Source organism: Moschus berezovskii, chromosome Y (genome assembly GCF_049115385.1).
Source record: "Moschus berezovskii isolate FMDL1 chromosome Y, NW_MosBer_1.0, whole genome shotgun sequence".
Lineage (NCBI taxonomy): Eukaryota > Metazoa > Chordata > Mammalia > Artiodactyla > Moschidae > Moschus > Moschus berezovskii.
In genome coordinates this window covers 78,188,637-78,195,234 of record NC_142489.1, presented here as the reverse complement: position 1 = coordinate 78,195,234, position 6,598 = coordinate 78,188,637, and the positions used below count along the sequence as shown (strand labels likewise).

Sequence of the window (6,598 nt, the reverse complement as noted above, 5' to 3'; positions counted from 1 at the left end):
TAAGACAGTCAGACTCCGGTTTTCTTTGGGGTAGATGCTCGGGTAAGTCCAGGGGGTTCCTCGAGTCCTGATTAGCCTTTGCCCGTCAGGCCTCTTCCCCAATTGACCATTGCCACGGGTAGGATTTCCCTCGCTGGCTCCCGGCACACAATATTTATTCTTCTAATCCATGAACACGGTATATTTCTCCATCTATTAGTGTCCTATTTGATTTCTTTCACCAGTGTCTTATAGTTTTCTATAGAAGTCTTTTGTTCCTTTCCTCCTCCCAGCCCAACCCCTCCCTATCCCAGTTTTAGCTTGGCACTGGCCTCAGTCTTGACAGGAAGGGGACGGGCCCAAGATGGCGGCAGCTGACAGCAACCACTCGTTCTACCCCATCACAGTGCTCATAGACGAGCTCCGCAACGAGGATGTTCAGCTTTGCCCCAACAGCATCTAGAAGCTGTCCACCATTGCTTTGACCCTTGGGGTCGAAAGGGCCCACAGTAAACTTCTGCCCTTCCTTACAGACACAGTCTACGATGAGGATGAGGTCCTTTTGGACCTGGCAGAGCAGTTGGGCACCTTTACCACTGTGGTGGGTGGCCTCGAGTACATGCACTGCCTGTTGCTGTCCCTGAAGTTGCTGGCCGCAGTGGAGGAGACGGTGGTGCTGGATAAGGAAATGGAATCCCTGCGGGACATCTCTCATGAGCACTCCCCCTCCGACCTTGAGGTCCACTTCGTGCCCCTGGTGAAGTGGCTGGCGGGTGGAGCCTGGTTCACCTCCCACCCTTCAGCCTACAGCCTCTTCTCTGTCTGCTACCCCCATGTGTCCAGTGCCATCAAGGCAGAACTTCAACAGTACTTCCAGAACCTATGCTCAGATGACACCCCCATGGTGCGGTGACCCACAGCCTCCAAGGTTGGGGAGTTCGCCAAGGTGCTGGAGCTGGACAACATCAAGAGCAAGATCATCCCCATGTTCTCCAACCTGGCCTCTGACGAGCAGGACTCGGTGCGGCTGCTATCAGTGGAGGCATGCGTCAACATCCCCCAACTCCTGTCACAGGAGGCCCTGGAGGACCTGGTGATGCCCACCCTGTGCCAGGTTGCTGAGGACAAGTCCTGGAGCATCCGTTACATGGTGGCCGACAAGTTCACAAGGCTCCAGAAAGCAGTGGGGCCTGAAATCACCCAGAAGAACCTGGGTCCTTCCTTCCAGAACCTGATGAAAGACTGTGAGGCTGACTGAGGTGAGGGCTGCCGCCTCCCACAAGGTCAAAGAATTCTGTGAAAATCTCTCCGCTGACTGTCGGGAGAATGTGATCATGACCCAGATCTTGCCCTGCATCAAGGAGCTGGTGTCTGATGCCAACCATCTCGTCAAGTCAGCCCTGGCCTCCATCATCATGGGCCTCTTTCCCATCCTGGGCAAAGACAGCATGATCAAGCACCTCCTGCACCTCTTCCTGGCCCAATTGAAGGACGAGTGCCCGGAGGTGCGGCTGAACATCATCTCCAACCTGGACTGCATGAACGAGGTGATCGGCATCAGGCAGCTGTTGAAGTCCCTACTCCCTGCCATCGTGGAGCTTGCGGAGGATGCCAAGTGGCGGGTGCGGCTGGCTATCATCGAGTATATCCCTCTGCTGGCGGGACAACTGGAGGTGGAGTTCTTTGATGAGAAATTCAACCCCTTGGGCATGGCTTGGTTTGTGGATCATGTCTATGCCATCCGCAAGGTGGCCACCAGCAACCTCAAGAAGCTGGTGGAGAGGTTCGGGAAGAAGTGGGCCCATGCGACTATCATCCCCAAGGTCTTGGCCATGTCTGGGGACCCCAAGTACCTGCACCGCATGACCACACTCTTCTATATCAATGTGCTGTCTGAGATCTGCGGGCAGGACATCACCACCAAGCACATGCTGCCCACCATGCTGCACATGGCCGGGGACCTGTTGCCAACGTCCGTTTCAATGTGGCCAAGTCCCTGTAGAAGATCGGGCCCATCCTGGACAACAGCACGCTGCAGAGCGAGGTCAAGCTCGTCCTTGAGAAGCTGACCCAGGACCAGGACGTGGACGTCAAGTATTTGGCCCAGGAGGCTCTGACTGTTCTGTCTCTCGCCTGATGCTGGAAGAAGACCCACCGCCGGCGTACGGTGTCCACCCTCCCCCGCCAGGCCCCTCCCTGGGGGGACAGTGGGGGTCCTTTGGCTGTCACTCCCCGTGCATGGTCTGACCCCAGTTCCCTCCCCCAGCACGGTTCCTCCCTCAGACCGGGACTCCGACTCCTCACGTCCAGCCCTCACAGGGCTGGGGGCGCACAGTGTGGGACGGAGCAGAGACCTGGGAGGACGGGGCCGCACCCGCCAGGTGAGCAGTGGCGCGAGCACCCCGGTCGCCAGCCAGTGCTGCTGCATGGGGGTCCCTCCCCCATCTCCTCTGCCTCCCTCCCTTCCTCCTGGTGGTTTTACGTGTCAGTTGTGCCGTTTTTATTTTATCCCCTTTCCCACCTTTTCACAGAGAAATAAATGTCTAGAAATTAAAAAAAAGAAGCCTTTTGTTGCTTTAGGTAGTTATATCTCTAAGTATTTTATTATTTTCTTTGCAACAGTGAATGAAATAGTTTCCTTAATTTCTCCTTCTATTTTCTCATTATTAGTATATAGGAATGCAAGGGATTTCTGTGTGTTGATTTTATATCCTACAACTTTACTGTATTCATTGATTAGCTCTAGTAGTTTTCTGGTAGAGTCTTTAGGGTTTTCTGAGTAGAGGATCATGTCATTGGCAAACAGTGAGGGTTTTACCTCTTTTCCAGTTTGGATTCCTTTTATGTCTTTTTCTGCTCTGATTGTTGTGCCCAAAACTTCCAGAACTATGTTGAACAGTAGTGGTAAGAGTGGCCACCATTGTCTTGTTCCTGACTTTAGGGGAAATGCTTTCAATCTTTCACCATTGAGGATAATGTTTGCTGTGGGTTTGCCATATTAGCATAGGCTTAATGAGGGACAAGTCTAATGAAGCCTCCCATAGGAATACTGAAAAGCCCACAAGCATGACAAAATTAGAGCCTCTTTAGCTTACTACTCCCATACCAGAAATAATATATAAGAAACTGAGCGATTAGGTACCAAAATCTCACCAAAATACTGGGATATTTTTAGTATCATGTAGATTTAAATCCCTAGGAATTAAGAACAGCATTGTAAACCATATGAGGTTTCTTCCTGTCAGTTCAATTCAGTTCAGTTAAGTCGCTCAGTCATGTCATATCACAAGTAAGACCAGTTAATATGTAATTTTTAATATTTTAAAGGTTAAGATGACATATACTGCCTGTTAACTTGTGGTGTTTTGTCTGATCATACATTGCCCTTGTTTGAGATGTTTTACACAGGTCTTCACGAATGGGATTTTGCAGAGGGAAGTGGAGAAGGAAATGGCAATCCACTCCAGTGTTCTTGCCTGCAGAATCCAAGGGAAGGGGGAGCCTGGTGGGCTTCCGTCTATGGGGTCACACAGAGTCGGACACGACTGAAGTGACTTAGCAGCAGCAACAGCAGTGGGTTTGTCATATATAACTTTTATTATGTTGAGGTATGTTCCTTCTATTCCCATCTTCTGGAGGGTTTTTATCATAAATCCATGTTGAATTTTGTCAAAGGCTTTCTCTGAATCTATTGAGGTATTCATTTTGTTCAGTTTGTTAATGTGCTGTATTACATTGATTGATATACTGATATTGAAGAATCATTGCATTCCTGGGATAAAGCCCACTTGGTCATCATGTATGATCTTCTTAGTGTGTTGTTGCATTCTGATTGTCAGGATTTTGTGAAGGATTTTTGCATCTATGTTCATCAGTGATATTGGGCTGTAGTTTTCTGTTTTTGTGAGATCTTTGACAGGTTTTGTGATTAGGGTGATGGTGGCCTCAAAGAATGAGTTTGGAAGTTTCCCTTCCTCAGCAATTTTCTGGAATAGTTTGAGTAGAATAGGTGTTACCTTTTCTCTAAATTTTTGGTAGAATTCAGCTGTTATGCTTTCTGGCCCTGGGCTTTTGTTTGCTGGGAGATTTCTGATTACAGATTCTATTTCCGTGCTTGTGATGGGTCTATTAAGATTTTGTATGTCTTCCTGGTTCAGTTTTGAAAAGTTGTATTTTTCTAAGAATTTGTCCATTTCTTCCAAGTTTTCAATTTTATGGCCATATAATTTCTGATAGCAGTCTCTTATGATCCTTTATATTTCTGTGTTGTCTATTGTGATCTCTCCTTTTTCTTTTCTGGTTTTATTGATTTGGATTTTCTCCCTTTGTTTCTTGATGAGTCTGGCTCAGTTCAGTTCAGTTCAGTTCAGTCGCTCAGTCGTGTCCGACTCTCCGCGACCCCATGAATCACAGCACGCCAGGCCTCCCTCTCCATCACCAACTCCCGGAGTACACTCAAACTCATGTCCACAGAGTCGGTGATGCCATCCAGCCATCTCATTATCCGTCGTCCCCTTCTCCTCCCGCCCCCAACCTTTCCCAGCATCAGAGTCTTTGAGTCTGGCTAGTGGTTTGTAAATTTTATTTACTCTCTCAAAGAGCCAGCTTTTGGTTTTGCTGATTTTTGCTATGGTCTCTTTTGTTTCTTTTGCATTTATTTCTGCCTTAGTTTTAAGATTTCTTTCCTTCTGCTAACCCTGGGGTTCTTCATTTCTTCCTTTTCTAATTTCTTTAGATGTAGAGTTAGGTTATTTAGTTGACTATTTTCTTGTTTCTTGAGGTATGCCTATATTTCTATGAACTTTCCCCTTAGCATGGCTTTCACAGTGTTCCATAAGATTTGGTTTGTTGTGTTTCTATTTTCATTCATTTTTATGCACATTTTGATTTCTTTTTTGATTTCTTCTATGATTTGTTGGCTATTCAGCAGCGTGTTGTTCAGCCTCCATATGCTGGAATTTTTAATAGTTTTTCTCCTGTAGTTGAGATCAAATCTTTCTGCACTGTGGGCAGAAAAGATGCTTAAAAAATTTCAATTTTTTTGTATTTACCAAGTCAATATTTATGGCCCAGGATGCGATGTATCCTGGAAAAGGTTTTGTGTGCACTTTAGAAAAAGGAGAAATTCTTTGTTTTGCTGTGAAATGCCCTATAGATATCTATTAGGTCCATCTGGTCTATTGTATCTTTTAAAGTTTGTGTTTCGTTGTTAATTTTCTGTTTAGTTGATCTGTCCATAGGTTTGAGTGGGGTGTTAAAGTCTTCCTCTATTATTGCATTGTTGCTAGTTTCACCTTTCATATTGTTAGAAAATGTCTTACATATTGCGGTGCTCCTATGTTGGGTGCATGTATTTATAATTGTCATATCTTCTTCTTGGATTGATCCTTTGATCATTATGTAATGTCCTTTTTTGTCTCTTTTCACAGCCTTTGTTTTAAAGTCTATTTAATCTGATACGAGTATTGCTCCTCCTGCTTCCTTTTGGTCTCTCTTTGCGTGGAATATATTTTTCCAGCCCTTCATTTTCAGTCTGTATGTGTCCTTTATTTTGAGGTGGGTCTCTTGCAGACAATATATATAGGGGTCTTGTTTTTGTATCCATTCAGCCAGCCTCTGTCTTTTGGTTGGGACATTCAACCCACTTACATTTTAGATAATTATTGATAAGTGTGATCCCGTTGCCATTTTGTTTATTGTTTTGTGTTCGAGTTTATACACCCTTTCTGTGTTTCCTTTCTAAAGAAGATCCTTTAGCATTTGTTGGAGAGCTGGATTGGTGATGCTGAATTCTCTCTGCTTTTCCTTGTCTTTAAATCTTTTGATTTCTCCTTCATACTTGAATGAGATCCTTGATGGGTATAGTAATCTTGGCTGTAGGATATTTTCTTTCATCCCTTTAAATATGTCTTGCCATGGACTCCTGGCCTGAAGAGTTTCTGTTGAATGATGAGCTGTTATCCTTATGGGAATCCCCTTGTGTGTTATTTGTTGGTTTTTCCCTTCTGCTTTTAATATTTGTTCTTTGTGTTTGACCTTTGATAGTTTGATTAATTTTTGTGTTGGAGTATTTCCCCTCGGTTTATCCTGTTGGGGACTCTCTGTATTTATTGGACTTGGGTGATTATTTCCTTTCCTATTTTAGGGAAGTTTTCAACTATTATCTCCTCAAGTGTTCTCTCATGGTCTTTCTTTTTGTCATTTCTTCTGGGACTTCTATGATTCTAATGTTGGGGCATTTAACACTGTCTCAGAGGTCTCAGAGATGGTCCTCATTTCTTTTAATTAGTTTTTCTTTTTTCTTCTCTGAATCATTTATTTCTACAATTCTATCTTCTATCTCAATTATCAACTGCTTTCTGCCTCTGTTATTCTACTGTTGCTTCCCGCCAGAGTGTATCTGATCTCATCTATTGCATTATTCATTGTATATCGACTCTTTTTTATTTCTTCTAGATCCTTATTAAACCTTTCTTGCATCTTCTCGATCCTTGTCTCCAGGTAATTTATCTGTAACTCCAGTTAGTTTTCAAGATTTTGAATCATTTTCACTATCCATATTCAAAATTCTCTATCAGGTAGATTCCCTATATCTTACTCATTTTTTTGTAAGGCATTT

General features: G+C 44.5%; 1 pseudogene; it reads left to right on the top strand.

Moving 5' to 3' along the window:
• The first annotated feature begins 343 nt into the window (after nucleotides 1-343).
• On the top strand, nucleotides 344-2,116 carry LOC129557935 (serine/threonine-protein phosphatase 2A 65 kDa regulatory subunit A beta isoform pseudogene; annotated as a pseudogene).
• The last annotated feature ends 4,482 nt before the right edge of the window (nucleotides 2,117-6,598 follow it).